This window comes from Tursiops truncatus, chromosome 3, assembly GCF_011762595.2.
Source record: "Tursiops truncatus isolate mTurTru1 chromosome 3, mTurTru1.mat.Y, whole genome shotgun sequence".
Taxonomy (NCBI): domain Eukaryota; kingdom Metazoa; phylum Chordata; class Mammalia; order Artiodactyla; family Delphinidae; genus Tursiops; species Tursiops truncatus.
Genome location: NC_047036.1, coordinates 136,728,437 through 136,745,558, shown reverse-complemented (window position 1 = coordinate 136,745,558; position 17,122 = coordinate 136,728,437).

Genomic DNA, 17,122 nt, shown 5'->3' with positions numbered 1-17,122 from the left:
TTACTTGTTTTTTGCTCTCCTAAAGAGCTTCAGCTGAGCTGTCGTAAGTATGATGAGGGAAACAACGCTCTTCTTTTCAACCCTTCGTGCACAGAGGGACCAGTCTGCCTGGCCCCTCTCATTTCCTCTTGGGGAATTTGAGTTCCTTCCCTTGTCATAGTTATGTAGAATAGTTTTCCACCCTGTTAATCCTTGGGGTCTAGCCCCTGAGGCTCTGAAATCCTAAAGGACTTATGAAAACAAATTTCAAAAAAATAGTCAAGTGTCTTTAATGAGAAAGTAGTGTCCTTGTGGTAAAGAAAATTGTAAAATCTCCCTGGGTTCAGACTGCTTAGATTAAATTCTGGTTCTGCAGTTTACTACCTTGTGATCTTGGGCAAGTTGTTTCCACTTGGTAAATTGTAATTTCCCTGTCTCTAAAATAGGAATCAGAGAACTTACATTATAATGTTGTTGTTGTGATTTAATGAGATGATCCCAAAAAAGGGCTTAGCACAGGATCAGGCTTGTAACCCCACAAATCTTAAGAAACAGATGTGTAAAATGCCTAGTACATAGCGGGCTTTCAATAGGGAGCAGCTATTGCTCTTGCATAGGCTTTTATGTGAGTCAGATGATGTCATGTTGTTACGTACATTAAAATGGTAGAGATTTCAGGCACTGTTGGGGAAATATTTTGAATTGAATATGAAGTTAGGTGGGGAGCATTTCTGTACTCATTAAATCAGAACCATCTGTGAAAAGGAACCATCCTGGTTGGATGTGGAAATGTAAGTTTCCTATGTGTTCAAGAACCTTTTAAATTTAGGGGGATGCATTATCTGCCCCATATCATTTCCAGACCAAGGTACAGTTATTCTTTTTCCCTTATTAAGTATAGTCTGGGTTCGTGGGGTGGTCTTTCACCTTAGCCAGAGGTCTGGCCAATAGGATTCAGTTCCACAGGTATTTATCAACTTTAATCTCATATGTCTTTTAGTGAGTGGTGTCACCTACTTCATGGTAGACAAGGTGATGTGCCACCCAGATTCCCCTTCATGGAAGAACTTGTTGCCCTGGTTATCAGCAGGCAGCCTAAGCTGACAGCTTCTCTGGCCCTTGCTTCAGTGGCAGGAAGACCCCCAAGGGCCTGCCCTTCTCAGGGAGTCTCCGTAGAATGACTGATGAAGGCATAGGCTGGAGGATGTGGAGGCCCTGTCATGTTGATGCTTAGGGAACTACTCTGTGGGGTTGGCTGAGGCATTGTAGGGTCTGCAGCTCAGTTGGGCTTCTCCACCTGCCCAGTCCTTCTCCTGCCTTCCTTCCACGTGCATTGATCCCTAATGAGTATCCTGCAAACCGAACTTCATCACTATGTGTTCTTCTGGAGAACTCAACCTGTGGCATGTTATTACATCCTTGACCTACATCCTTGACCTCTTAAGGAATTCCTGGAACCGTGCTAAATATTATGGGGTTTATAAAGGAAGTACACAAGTTCTTGTACTCAAGGGACACCATAGGGAGACAGAATACACACACACACCCCTAAAATAGCTAAGTAAGAGTGCAACATTATTTACGTGAAAATATGTGAATTTGTGTGATTACATGGCAAAATGAAAGGTAGAGAGAATATATACAGAAAATTAACAATAAAACCAGGTTAGTTCAGGGATTTTTCAGGCTTGTGTGGGTTCTGAAGTTTGAGGGGAACAGGGATAAGCATTCTAACAAGTAATTGAAAAATGTTTTCCCTTTTAGGAGGAAATAGGCAGACTGGCCTTCTCAATTCGTGATAAACAAACACATTAAATTCAGCTATTAGTCCCAAGAGTCCTTGCAGTTCTTTCAGAAATTGCAAAACCAGAGCCTAGAAATCACCGGGACTGCAGCCGGGTGGAGGAACCATGCTTGTTTTTAATACTGCTGACCTGGCAACTTAAAGGGTCATCATGATGTACTGGGTGCACAACATGTTGGGCAGACTTAAGGAGATTCTGGAAGGTTGTAGATAAGAAGGTTTTGCAAAGACAAAGTCTGTGCTCAGTTACGGTGCTCTAAACTTGCCTCTCAGACAGCTTCCTATTCAGTTTTAAGTGTCAGATGGCAGGGCCTCTGTCATCTCAAACCCTGGGTCCCTTTAATACAAGCATGATGAGGAAGGTCTACTAGGCATTTGTAGGATGGGCAAATATATGAGCTGAGCACAGGAAGAAAAGAACACTCTTCCATGCTGCCTTGCTCATTCATCCATTCACTCATTCAACATTATTTATCGAAAGCCTATTATGGGGGGGAGAGCTTCAAGATGGCGGAAGAGTAAGACTTGGAAATCGGGAGAAAATATTTGCAAATGAAGCAACTGACAAAGGATTAATTTCCAAAATTTACAAGCAGCCCATGTAGCTCAATAACCAAAAAACAAACAACCCAATCCAAAAATGGGCAGAAGACCTAAATAGACATTTCTCCAAAGAAGATATACAGATGGCCAACAAACACATGAAAGAATGCTCAACATCATTAATCATTAGAGAAATGCAAATCAAAACTACAATGAGATATCATCTCACACCAGTCAGAATGGCCATCATCAAAAAATCTAGAAACAATAAATGCTGGAGAGAGTATGGAGAAAAGGGAACACTCTTGCACTGCTGGTGGGAATGTGTATTGGTACAGCCACTATGGAGAACAGTATGGAGGTTCCTTAAAAAACTACAAATAGAACTACCATACGACCCAGCAATCCCACTACTGGGCATATACCCTGAGAAAACCATAATTCAAAAAGAGTCATGTACCAAAATGTTCATTGCAGCTCTATTTACAATAGCCTGGAGATGGAAACAACCTAAGTACCCATCATCAGATCAATGGATAAAGAAGATGTGGCACATATATACAATGGAATATTACTCAGCCATAAAAAGAAACGCAATTGAGCTATTTGTAATGAGGTGGATAGACCTAGAGTCTGTCATACAGAGTGAAGTAAGTCAGAAAGAGAAAGACAAATACCATATGTTAACACATATATATGGAATTTAAGAAAAAAAAATGTCATGAAGAACCTAGGAGTAAGACAGGAATAAAGACACAGACCTACTAGAGAACGGACTTGAGGATATGGGGAGGGGGAAGGGTGAGCTGTGACAAAGCGAGAGAGAGGCATGGACATATATACACTACCAAATGTAAGGTAGATAGCTAGTGGGAAGCAGCTGCATAGCACAGGGAGATCAGCTCAGTGCTTTGTGACCACCTGGAGGGGTGGGATAGGGAGGGTGGGAGGGAGGGAGACGCAAGAGGGAAGAGATATGGGAACATATGTATATGTATAACTGATTCACTTTGTTATAAAGCAGAAACTAACACACCACTGTAAAGCAATTATACCCCAATAAAGATGTTAAAAAAAAAAAAAGACGCGGAGATCACCTTCCTCCCCACAAATACATCAGAAATACATCTACATGTGGAACAGCTCCTACAGAACACATATTGAATGCTGACAGAAGACCTCAGACCTCCCAAAAGGCAAGAAACTCCCACGTACCTGGGTAGGGCAAAAGAGAAAAGAAAAAACAGACCAAAGGATAGGGATGGGACCTGCACCAGTGGGAGGGAGCTGTGAAGGAGGAAAGGTTTCCACACACTAGGAAGCCCCTTTGTGGGCGGAGACTGCGGGTGGCGGAGGGGGAAGCTTCGTAGCCGCGGAGGAGAGCGCAGCCACAGAGGTGTGGAGGGCAAAGCAGGGCGATTCCCGCACAGAGGATCGGTGCCGGCCGGCACTCACCAGCCCAAGAGGCTTGTGTGCTCACCCGCTGGGGTGGGCGGGGCTGGGAGCTGAGGCTTGGGCTTTGGTCGGAGCGCAGGGAGAGGACTGGGGTTGACAGCGTGATCACAGCCTGCAGGGCGCTAGTGTGCCACGGCTAGGCAGGAGGGAGTCTGGGGGAAAGTCTGGACCTGCCAAAGAGGCAAGAAACCATTGTTTCCTGGTGCACGAGAGGGGATTAAGAGTGCTGCTTAAAGGAGCTCCAGAGACAGGCGCGAGCCGCGGCTATCAGCGTGGACCCCAGAGACGGGCATGAGACGCTAAGGCTGCTGCTGCCGCCACCAAGAAGCCTGTGTGTGAGCACAGGTCACTCTCCACACCTCCCTTCCCGGGAGGCTGTGCAGCCCGCCACTGCCACGGTCCCAGGATCCAGAGACAACTTCCACGGGAGAACGCACAGCGCGCCTAAGGCTGGTGCAACATCACGCTGGCCTCTGCCGCTGCAGGCTCGCCCCACACTCCGTGCCTCTCTCTCCCCCCGGCCTGAGTGAGCCACAGCCCCAGAAGCAGCGGCTCCTTTAACCCCGCCCTGTCTGAGCGAAGAACAGACGCCCTCTGACAACCTACATGCAGAGGCAGGGCCAAAGCCAAAGCTGAGCCCCAGGAGCTGTGCAAACAAAGAAGAGAAATGGAAATCTCTCCCAGCAGCCTCAGGAGCAGCGGATTAAATCTCCACAATCAACTTGATGTACTCTGCATCTGTGGAATACCTGAATAGGCAACGAATGATCCCAAATTTATGAGGCAGACTTTGGGAGCAATGAGATATATATATATATATACACATTTTCCCCCCCTTTTACTCTTTTTGTGAGTGTGTATGTGTATGCTTCTGTGTGATTTTGTCTGTATAGGTTTGCTTTTACCATTTGTCCTAGGGTTCCGTCTATCCGTTTTGTTTCTTTGTTTTTTACTTACAAATTTTTTTCTTAATACTTATTTTTTATTTTAATTATTTTATTTTATTTTACCTTATTTTATTTTATTTTATTTTATCTTCTTCTTTCTTTCTTTCTTTTTTTCCTCCATTTTATTCTGAGCTGTGTGGAGGATAGGCTCTTGGTGCTCCAGCCAGGTGTCAGGGCTGTGCCACGGAGGTGGGAGAGCCAAGTGCAGGACGCTGGTCCACAAGAGACCTCCCAGCTTCACGTAATATCAAACGGCGAAAATCTCCCAGAGATCTCCATCTCAACGCCAAGACCCAGCTCCACTCAACAACCAGCAAGCTACAGTGCTAGACACCCTATGCCAAAAAACTGGCAAGACAGGAACACAACCCCACCCATTAGCAGAGAGGCTGCCCAAAATCATAATAAGTCCACACACACCCCAAAACACACCACCAGACGTGGACCTGCCCACCAGAAAGACAAGATCCACCCTCACCCACCAGAACACAGGCACTAGTCCCCTCCACCAGGAAGCCTACACAACACACTGAACCAACTTTAGCCACTGGGGACCGACACCAAAAACAATGGGAACTATGAACCAGCAGCCTATGAAAAGGAGACCCCAAACACAGTAAGGTAAGCAAAATGAGAAGACAGAAAAACACACAGCAGGTGAAGGAGCAAGATAAAAACCCACCAGACCTAACAAATGAAGAGGAAATAGGCAGTCTACCTGAAAATGAATTCAGAATAATGATAGTAAAGATGATCCAAAATCTTGGAAATAGAATGGAGAAAATACAAGAAACGTTTAACAAGGACCTAGAACTAGAGAGCAAACAAACAGTGATGAACAGCACAATAATTGAAATTAAAAATTCTCTAGAAGGGCTCAGTAGCAGGATAACTGAGGCAGAAAAATGGATAAGTGACCTGGAAGATAAAATAGTGGAAATTACTACTGCAGAGCAGAATAAAGAAAAAAGAATGAAAACAACTGAGGACAGTCTCAGAGACGTCTAGGACAACATTAACTGCACCAACATTTGAATTATAGGGGTCCCAGAAGAAGAAGAAAAAAAGAAAGGGACTGAGAAAATATTTGAAGAGATTATAGTTGAAAACCACCCTAATATGGAAAAGGAAATAGTTATTCAAGTCCAGGAAGCATAGAGAGTCCCAGGCAGGATAAATTCAAGAAGAAACACGCCAAGACACATATTAATCAAACTATCAAAATTAAATACAAAGAAAACATATTAAAAGCAGCAAGGGAAAAGCAACAAATAACACACAAGGAAACCCCTATAAGGTTAACAGCTGATCTTTCAGCAGAAACTCTGCAACCCAGAAGGGAGTGGCAGGACATATTTAAAGTGATGAAGGAGAAAAACCTACAACCAAGATTAGTCTACGCAGCAAGGCTCTCCTTCAGATTTGAGGGAGAAATTAAAACCTTTACAGACAAGCAAAAGCTAAGAGAATTCAGCACCACCAAACCAGCTTTACAACAAATGCTAAAGGAACTTCTCTAGGCAGGAAACACAAGAGAAGGAAAAGACCTACAATAACAAACCCAAAACAATTAAGAAAATGGTAATAAGAACATACATATTGATAACTACCTTAAATGTAAATGGATTAAATGCTCCAACCAAAAGACTCAGACTGGCTGAATGGATACAAAAACCAGACCCGTATATATGCTGTCTACAAGAGACCCACTTCAGACCTAGGGACACATACAGGCTGAAAGTGAGGGGATGGAAAAAGATATTCCATGCAAATGGAAATCAAAAGAAAGCTGGAGTGGCAATTCTCATAACAGAAAAAATAGACTTTAAAACAAAGCCTATTACAAGAGACAAAGAAGGACACTACCTAATGATCAAGGGATCAATCCAAGAAGAAGATATAACAATTGTAAATATTTACACACCCACCCTAGGAGCACATCAATACATAAGGCAAATACTAACAGCCATAAAAGGGGAAATCGACAGTAACACAGTCATAGTAGGGGACTTTAACACCCCACTTTCACCAATGGACAGATCATCCGTAATGAAAATAAATAAGGAAACACAAGCTTTAAATGATACATAAAACAAGATGGACTTAATTGATATTTATAGGACATTCCATCCTAAAACAACAGAATACACATTCTTCTCAAGTGCTCATGGAACATTCTCCAGGATAGATCATATCTTGGGTCACAAATCAAGCCTTGGTAAATTTAAGAAAAATGAAATCATATAAAGCATCTTTTCTGACCACAATGCTATGAGATTAGATATCAGTTACAGGAAAAAAATCTGTAAGAAATACAAATACATGGAGGCTAAACAACAGACTACTTAATAACCAAGAGATCACTGAAGAAATCAAAGAGGAAATCAAAAAACACCTTGAAACAAATGACAATGAAAACAGGAGGAACCAAAACCTATGGGATGTAGCAAAAGCTGTTCTAAGACGGAAGTTTATAGCAATACAATCCTACCTTAAGAAATAAGAAACATCTCAAATCAACAACCTAACTTACACTGAAAGCAGTTAGAGAAAGAGAAACAAAAAAAAACCCAAATTAGCAGAAGGAAAGAAATCATAAAGATCAGATCAGAAATAAATGAAAAAGAAATGAAGGAAAGGATAGTAAAGATCAATAAAACTAAAAGCTGGTCTTTGAGAAGATAAACAAAATTGATAAACCATTAGCCTGACTTACCAAGAAAAAAATGGAGAAGACTCAAATCAATAGAATTAGAAATGAAAAAGAAGTAAAAACTGACACTGCAGAAATACAAAGGATCATGAGAGATTACTACAAGCAACTGTATGCCAATACAATGGACAACCTGGAAGAAGTGGACAAATTCTTAGAAATGCACAATCTTCCGAGACTGAACCAGGAAGAAATAGAAAATATGAACAGACCAATCACAAGCACTGAAATTGAAACTGTGATTAAAAATCTTCCAACAAAGAAAAGCCCAGGACCAAATGGCTTCACAGGCAAATTCTATCAAACATTTAGAGAAGAGCTAACACCTATCCTTCTCAAACTCTTCCAAAATATAGCAGAGGGTGGAACACTCCCAAACTCATTCTATGAGGCCACCATCACTCTGATACCAAAACCAGACAAAGATGTCACAAAGAAAGAAACTACAGGCCAATATCACTGATGAACACAGATGCAAAAATCCTCAACAAAATACTAGCAAACAGAATCCAACAGCACATTAAAAGGATCATACACTATTATCAAGTGGGGTTTATCCCAGGAATGCAAGGATTCTTCAATATATGCAAATCAATCAACGTGGTACACCATATTAACAAATCGAAGGGGAAAAACCATATGATCATCTCAATAGATGCAGAGAAAGCTTTTGAGAAAATTCAACACCCATTTATGATAAAAACCCTCCAGAAAGTAGGCATAGAGGGAACTTTCCTCAACATAATAAAGGCCATATGACAAACCCACAGCGAACATCGTCCTCAATGGTGAAAAGCTGAAAGCATTTCCACTAAGATCAGGAACAAGACAAGGTTGCCCACTCTCACCACTCTTATTCAACATAGTTTTGGAAGTTTTAGCCACAGCAATCAGAGAAGAAAAAGAAATAAAAGAATCCAAACTGGAAAAGAAGAAGTAAAGCTGTCACTGTTTGCAGATGACATGATACTATACATAGAGAATCCTAAAGATGCTACCAGAAAACTACTAGAGCTAATCAATGAATTTGGTAAAATATCAGGATACAAAATTAATGCACAGAAATCTCTTGCATTCCTATATACTCATGCTGAAAAATCTGAAAGTGAAATTAAGAAAACACTCCCATTACCATTGCAAGAAAAAGAATAAAATATCTAGGAATAAACCTACCTAAGGAAACAAAAGACCTGTATGCAGAAAATTATGACACTGATGAAAGAAATTAAAGATGATACAAATAGATGGAGAGATATACCATGTTCTTGGATTGGAAGGATCAACATTTTGAAAATTACTTTATTACCCAAAGCAATCTACAGATACAATGCAATCCCTATCAAACTACCACTGGAATTTTTCACAGAACTAGAACAAAAAATTTTACAATTCGTATGGAAACACAAAAGAGCCCGAATAGCCAAAGCAATCTTGAGAAAGAAAAACGGAGCTGGAGGAATCAGGCTCCCTGACTTCAGGCTATACTACAAAGCTACAGTAATCAAGACAGTATGGTACTGGCACAGAAACAGACATATAGATCAATGGAACAGGTTAGAAAGCCCAGAGATAAACCCACACACATATGGTCACCTTATCTTTGCTAAAGGAGGCAGGAATATACAGTGGAGAAAGGACAGCCTCTTCAATAAGTGGTGCTGGGAAAACTGGACAGCTACATGTAAAAGAATGAAATTAGAACACTCCCTAATACCATACACAAAAATAAAATGGATTAAAGACCTAAATATAAGGCCAGACACCATCAAACTCTTAGAGGAAAGCATAGGCAGAACACTCTATGTCATAAATCACAGCAAGATCCTTTTTGACCCACCTCCTAGAGAAATGGAAATAAAAACAAAAATAAACAAATGGGACCTAATGAAACTTAAAAGCTTTTGCATAGCAAAGGAAACCATAAACAAGACGAAAAGACAACGCTTAGAATGGGAGAAGATATTTTCAAATGAAGCAACTGGCAAAGGATTAATCTCCAACATTTACAAGCAGCTCATGCAGCTCAACATTCAAAAAAAAAAAAAAACCCAATCCAAAAATGGGCAGAAGACCTAAATAGACATTTCTCTAAAGGAGATATACAGATTGCCAACAGACACATGAAAGAATCCTCAACATCATTAATCATTAGAGAAATGCAAATCAAAACTACAATGATATATTATCTCACACTGGTCAGAATGGCCATCATCAAGAAATCTACAAACAATAAATGCTGGAGAGAGTGTGGAGAAAAGGGAACACTCTTGCACTGTTGGTGGGAATGTAAATTGATACAGCCACTATGGAGAACCGTATTGACGTTCCTTAAAAAACTAAAAATAGAATTACCATACGACCCAGCAATCCCACTACTGGGCATATACCCTGAGAAAACCATAATTCAAAAGAGTCATGTACAAAATGTTCATTGCAGCTCTATTTACAATAGCCAGGACATGGAAACAACCTAAGTGTCCAGTGACAGATGAATGGGTAAAGAAGATGTGGCACATATATACAATGAAATATTACTCAGCCATGAAAGGAACGAAACTGAGTTATTTGTAGTGAGGTGGATGGACCTAGAGACTGTCATACAGAGTGAAGTAAGTCAGGAAGAGAAAAACAAATACCATATGCTAACACATATATATGGAATCTAAAAAGAAAATGTCATGAAGAACCTAGGGGCAAGCTAGGAATAAAGATGCAGACCTACTAGAGAATGGACTTGAGGATATGGGGAGGGGGAAGCGGGGACAAAGTGAGACAGTGGTATGGACATATATACACTACCAAACATAAAATAGATAGCTAGTGGGAAGCAGCCGCATAGCACTGGGAGATCAGCTCTGTGCTTTGTGACCACCTAGAGGGGTGGGATAGGGAGAGTGGGAGGGAGGGAGTTGCAAGAGGGAGAGATATGGGGACATATGTATATGTATACCTGATTCATTTTGTTATAAAGAAGAAACTAACACAGCATTGTAAAGCAATTATACCCCAACAAAGATGTTAAAAAAAAAAGAAAGCCTATTATGTGCCAGGAACTACACTGAGCACTGACCTCAGAGCTTAATGAGGGCTTGTGGGAGCAAGAGACCATAAAAAATAATGTCAATACGTAGGGCAAAATGGGGGGAAGGCTCTTCAGCACAGGCTAGTGGGAAGAGCTTTTCAAAAGAGAAGAGAAATAAATGGAAACCATAGAACCAGAAAAAGTTGACCAGGTGGATAGGTGGCAGGTGGGATGGGGGGGATGTAATTTTAGGCTGAGAGACAAGCATGTGGAGGGAGGCTGAGACAGAAGGTAGTATGGCTTTTTTGCAGAACTGCAAAGAGGCCAGTTGTCTGGAGCTGATCAAAGAAGGGAGTAGGTAACTCAGATGAGGATAGAAAAGAGGCGGGGGGGCTTCCCTGGTGGCACAGTGGTTGAGAGTCCGCCTGCCAATGCAGGAGACACGGGTTTGTGCCCCGGTCCGGGAAGATCCCACATGCCGCGGAGCAGCTGGGCCTGTGAGCCATGGCCGCTGAGCCTGCGCGTCCGGAGCCTGTGCTCCGCAACGGGAGAGGCCACAACAGTGAGAGGCCCACGTATTGCAAAAAGAAAGCAAAGAGGCGGGCGCAGATCACTCAAGAACATGTTCAGGAGTTTGGATTTTGACCCAAGAGCAAAAGGAAGCTATTTAAACTTGAATCATTATCCAGTTAAATTTAAAAGCACATTCCTCCTGCAGGGTGGAGAAAAGGTGCTCCCAGATAATGAGCAAAGCTCGAGGAGGACCTGTAATGATGGACATTTTCTTTGTCTCTTTGTCTTTGTTCCCTTTGTCTAGGCTTTCTCTCTCTTTCTGGCGGCCTGCAGCCCCAGAACTGTACTGCAGTGCTTGCCACTGTGGGTGCCTGCTGCTGAAACCGATGATGCTCTAAGCTATGTTTTGGGGGATGCGTACCAGACGTAATGGAGAACATCAAGAAAGAACATGAGTGTTGGTGCCACGTAGGTTCAGGTTGAATTTTGACAGCTCATTTTACCTTCCTGGGCCTTTGTTCATCTTTAAAGAAAATTAAGCAGCATCCTCCCTGCTCTCCTTATATAAGAGAGGTAAGGAGACATGAGATGTGACTTAGAGACATAATATTTTTTTAAAAAAATAGAACCATTTTTCTTTGGAAAGTATTAGCACTAAATAACCAGGGAGGCAGGTTGACTACATGGGTGAGAAGTCAGAAGCACAGAATTTAAAAGAAAAGACACAATTTTGCTATTTTCAAGCACATATGGTTATAACAAATAGAGAAAAATTTATTCTCAGGGGTATGCTACAGAATTTTCTTATGAAGCAAACCATATAGCTTGGAAGAATGCCTTGAGAGGCTGTGGGGAATGCACGTCAGCTTACAGGGAGCCTTCAGAGAAGGGCAGAGCTACGTGCTAGTGGCAGGAAGGGAAATTTGTCCCTAAGAGGGAAGGAGAGAAAAGGAGAGGGGAGGGGAGGGAAGGGGAGAAGGGAAGGGAGAGCAGGGGAAGGCATAGGTGGCAGAAAACTTGGCAGGGCATAATGTTTGCTCTCCCCCTTGACCCTCCAAATGTTCAGTGAGGTGATCTAACTCACAAAATGGGAGTAGTTTTATCTCCTCAGAAACAGGAGAATAGGCCAACACCACAATGGCTGCAAATCTAGAGAGAGAAGTAATCAGGAGGAAGTAAGCTCCTAGGAACCCCTAGAAATTTTGGTGACACTTCAGTCTTTCCAGAGCCATGGAACCAACCATTTAAACAAAGGCTATTCTCCAAAAGGCAAGAAAGCCACTACTATCACCTTGGTCATAAGAGAAAGCAAACAAAGATTGTTACAGAATATATTTAGATGGACCAGCATCTTGAATATGAGCACATTTTGGAAAGCTGCCAACTTACTTTAGACCAGTTTTCTTATGCAGACTACACTTAGGGTCATTTTATCAATATCATTATTTTCTCTGGCAAACTCTTTCTTCCCAGAGCAGGAAGAGTTGCCTTCAGCCCACTTCCTTCTCCAAATCGTGTAATTCCATTACATATGAAACTAGGAGCACTTATCTTCATCCTTTAAGAGGTTCTCCAAATATAAGGCAGCACAGCCTTATCTAGGGAGTGGCTAGTAATGAACTCACTGACATGAATGGATGAAAGAATGGAGATCCACGCTTCCTGCTGGGCAAGAGGGCGTTCAAAGGAGGAAGACATTTCTATATCATATTTTCAGATTTGGTTTTCAGTGTGGTATTTTAATATTGTAAACTGTTTAAGGACTCTAGAAACTAACTTCATAGGTTCAAATCCTATTTCTACCAGTTGCTACTGCGTGACATTTAACCAATCTCTTAACCAATCTCTCTGAGCTTTAGCTTGAACATCCATGAAATGGGCATACCTACCTTGTAGAGCTATTGCAAAGGTTAAGTGTATATGAGTCCTTAGCACAGTACCTGGTACTCCGTAAACACTTAGTAAATGTTCTCTATCTGTATTTCTATAACTATTATCTTTAATAATTTGGGCTCTTTGTCACTGCTACCCAGAGCTATAATTAGATTAAAAAAAAATTTAAGAACCCAATTTCTCACTAAACTAGTCTAAGGCAAACTTTAAAGAAGGTGGGTTCATGTTCGAAGTTATGCTTTTGACATTTTTCATTCTGATCCTTATTTTTATTGGCTCTCTCTTGTCAAAACCGTGTCATCAAATCTTATCTGTCCTATTGTCACCTTCTGCTAAGGCAAAAGGAACAACCCTATTCAACTGAATTTGATAATGACACATGTACAGAATGACTTTGAATTAAGAATGGAGATTATATCTAAGGCATGGCTTAAACTGGACAAATGACATAAGTATGGGCACCATACCTAGACAGACATTAAGCAAATTCACCTCTTATCTCTAGTTCTGCTTGTACTTAGTTGTATGACCTTGAGAAGGTCACTTATCCTCTCTGAGTCTTGCTTTGCTCACTAGTAAAATAACACCAGGCAACATTGTCTAGGTCCATTTTTGTTTTAAATTGTATGTAATTCATATTGTGTTTTGAAAAATTGTAGAGGATATTCTAGATTTGGATCTGCAACTAGAATGTATGGTGGAAAAAGAACAGGGCTGAAAGCCAGAAGATACAGGGTCCTGAGTCCAATGCTTCCCCTACATTTTTATTGTGACTAAACTCTTGACTATTTTTTTTTTAATTTTTATTTTTTAATTGATATATAGTTGATTTACAGTTTCAGATTACAGCAAAGTGATTTAGTTATACACACATATATATTCTTTTTCAGATTCTTTTCCATTATAGGCTATTACAAGATATTGAATATAGTTCCCTGTGCTATACAGTAGATTCTTGTTGTTTATCTATTTTATATATAGTAGTCTGTGTCTGTTAATCCTAAATTCCAGTTTATCCCTTTCCCCTTTGGTAACCATAAGTTTGTTTTCTATGTCTGTGAGTCTATTTCTGTTTTGTAAATGATTGCAATTGTATCATTGTTTCAGACTCCTCATATAAGTGATATCATACGAAATTTATCTTTCTCTGTCTGACATTTCACTTTGTATGATAATCTCCATGTTGCTGCAAATGGCATTGTTTCATTCTTTTTTATGACTAATATTCCATTGCATATATGTACCACATCTTCTTTATCCATTCCTCTGTTGATGGACATTTAGGTTGCTTCCATGTCTTGGCTATTGTAAATGGTGTTGCTATGAACATAGGGGTGCATGTATCTTTTCAAGTTAGAGTTTTTTCCTGGACTTTATTCTTGACAAAACTCTGTTTCTTCATTATTTATAACATAAAATTGTTAAATTAGGTGTGTCTCTCCAAACCATTTCACAGGTTTGCCAAACAATGGGTTCTACAAATAGGTTGCTTTACTGTAGAGAACTCCAGAGAGTTAAAATGTAATGTACACTGTGACAGTTCTTTGCAAACTTCCTGAAACTTCTTCGAAGAAAGAGCCATTTCTTTTTCCCACGGTGGCTCTTGTTTCATGGAACACCCTTTGAAAAACATCAAACCAGGCAACCAGCCAGGTCCTTTCTGACATTGACAGCCCTGGGTTCTGTGAATCTGGGGGTAAGGAGAGCAGTGAAAGCAAGGGAGAAGCAGATTTCAAACCACAGAATCAACGTAGCATTCGTTATTCGATGTCCACAGGAGAGCAGTAATGCTCTCAAAGAGTTAAAACTGCCTTCCCCTGGGCCCAAATCCACAGGTCCACAGGAGCTTGAGCTCTGAAGGTACTATCCCTTCTGTTTTATTAAGGCTTAGGGATAGAAAGATGGGAAAAAATTCTATGACACTGTGAAGTATTACAAGCCTCTGTTCAGTGGCATCTGTTATAGTTCAGGTAAAAGCACTCTGGAAATCAGAAACTTTAAAGAGATTTCTTTGGCAGAACTGGACAAGAGTGTTGAGTGCCCTTCTCCTGTCTAATGCTGATAATTATCTGTGAAGACCTCTCTTGCTCTCCCAGATGACTTTCTCTAGGTTTCAAAGACACTCATTCCACAGGGCTTGAAAAAGTAGAGAGGTTGTTGACCGCTGAAATTGTTTGACTTGAAATAAAAGACTCTGAAACTGAGTATGAGAAAAAATGCCTCTAACAGGTCTTCTTCAACAATAAAAATTAGAATTGCCTAAAATCACAGTAATGTTTCACAGTAAGTATTTTATCAACACACCAATGGTCAAATTTTGTTTTCGTTACAAATTCGGTGATGAGGGTATTAAAAAACTTGTCATTTAAACACATAAATGAATGAGATCGAATTATAAATAGTAGAAGTAAAAAGACCTGAGAAGATTGTGTAGTTTGCTCTCCCCACTCAGGGCAAAGAAGAAATCAGCCCAGAGAGGGAAGGTGATTTGCACAAGGTCACATAAATAAGTTAGTGGTGGAATCCAGGTGAGAAATCTTGTCTTGAGTCCTCATTCTCTCTTTAGGCTAAGCTAGATTTGCCAGGCATAGATCTGGGTATTTTATCTTAAAAAATATGACAAGCCTTTGTTTTAGAATCCTCACTCTACCATTGAAATGTGGACATTTAAATCTTTGAGGAGTTTACTCGTTTAAGAATAATAGCATGAGCAATTACCTCTAATAAGCACAATAGCAATACTGCTTTAAGGAAATGTCACCTAGTGGAGCTTTGCAGGCAAGGCACACTTCTTCCATTCATCCTTCTCCAAGAGAATTACCTTTCTTAAGTTCACATTTTAATCAATATCATTATCTCCCTGAGTGCTACATGACTAAAAATAACACTGAAAATTGTCCTACTTCCAGAGCACAGCAGGGAAGATGAGACTGCACAAAGCTAAGTTGGTTCACAAGAAAGAAGGTATATGGGGTCAAATTGAAAACCATGTAACTCAGGGGCCTTAAACCTTCACCCCTATTTGACTATAACAGAAAACAAAAGAAGAATCAGAAGGAAGTTTGTTAGGCTACCACCTTTCCATGGCGTGAGGCATCCAAGTCTGCATGGAAGGTGGAGATTGGAAAGAGGGAACCTTCTATTATGAACAGCCTACCAGAAAAACCTTCCTGGAATCAGAAAACCTTGGGACAAGGAAGCACCTAAAATGTTGTGTGGTCCAGCTCTCTGACTGGTCAGGTTCTCATCTATCCACCCAGATTGTAATGTGGACACAGCCATCACAGAAGAATGAATGGGTGGATCTGAAAAGCTCCACATGGAAAACTAAGAACAGTGGATGGGTACCAGGCAGGCCGATTTCCACTCGGTAGGAGGAAACATTGTCAAAATCTAAAGTGTCCAACATGGAATGAAAAGCCTATTGCTGGAAGGCTGGGTAGGCATAAATCAGGACTCTCCCACTGGTTGCTGAGTGTCAAGAGGCTCAAGCCTACAGAGACCTAATATTTAAAAAGAATTGGAATGAACGGTTTCAAATGGTGGAAGACTTGGGAATCTGTCTTAGGTTGGTTCTCCTGGTAAACAGACTCTGAGAAGGAGATTTGGCAACAGGATGTTGATTGAGAAGTGCCTTCAGGATCAACACCTTCAGGGAAATGGAGGCAGCAGGCCTGGTCCGAGGGAGGTATTGAGCGGTACTGCACACGCAGGAAAGGCCTCCTCAGATCCCGTGGGCAGGTCTATGATTGAATGGCCTTTCAGAGCTGTCCTGCCTTGCGGTAAGGGCTTGTATATACCTACGAACTAGTCCTGGCTTTGGGCTGCCCCAGGGGAAGAGGTGTGACCTTGGATTAACAGCCCTCTTTTTGAGTATAATTCCCAAAAAGGAACTCGCTGAGAGCAGTCAGCAGTCAATATCAAGGGGCTGTGGACAGCACACAGCAGCATCCACTACAGCCAGCTCTCCCCATCTCTCTAGAACCTAACCAGGAAGTTACCCTTGTCATCCTCCAAGGTTAAATAACCCTTAACCTGGAGGGTTTTTTGTAGAAGGGTGTTCTCAAGTCTTTTCATTTTCTATCTACAGGCTTTAGAATACACCCCGCAATAGTTTGCATTAGAAACCTGATTTGGCCTTTTCTGGTATTTTTCATGGAAATTTGTCCTCACTTTGAGTTTTAACCTCTCTTTCTAAACCTGCCCTGTTTCTTAATCTGTAAAATGTGAATAATAATAGCAACGCCCCTCAT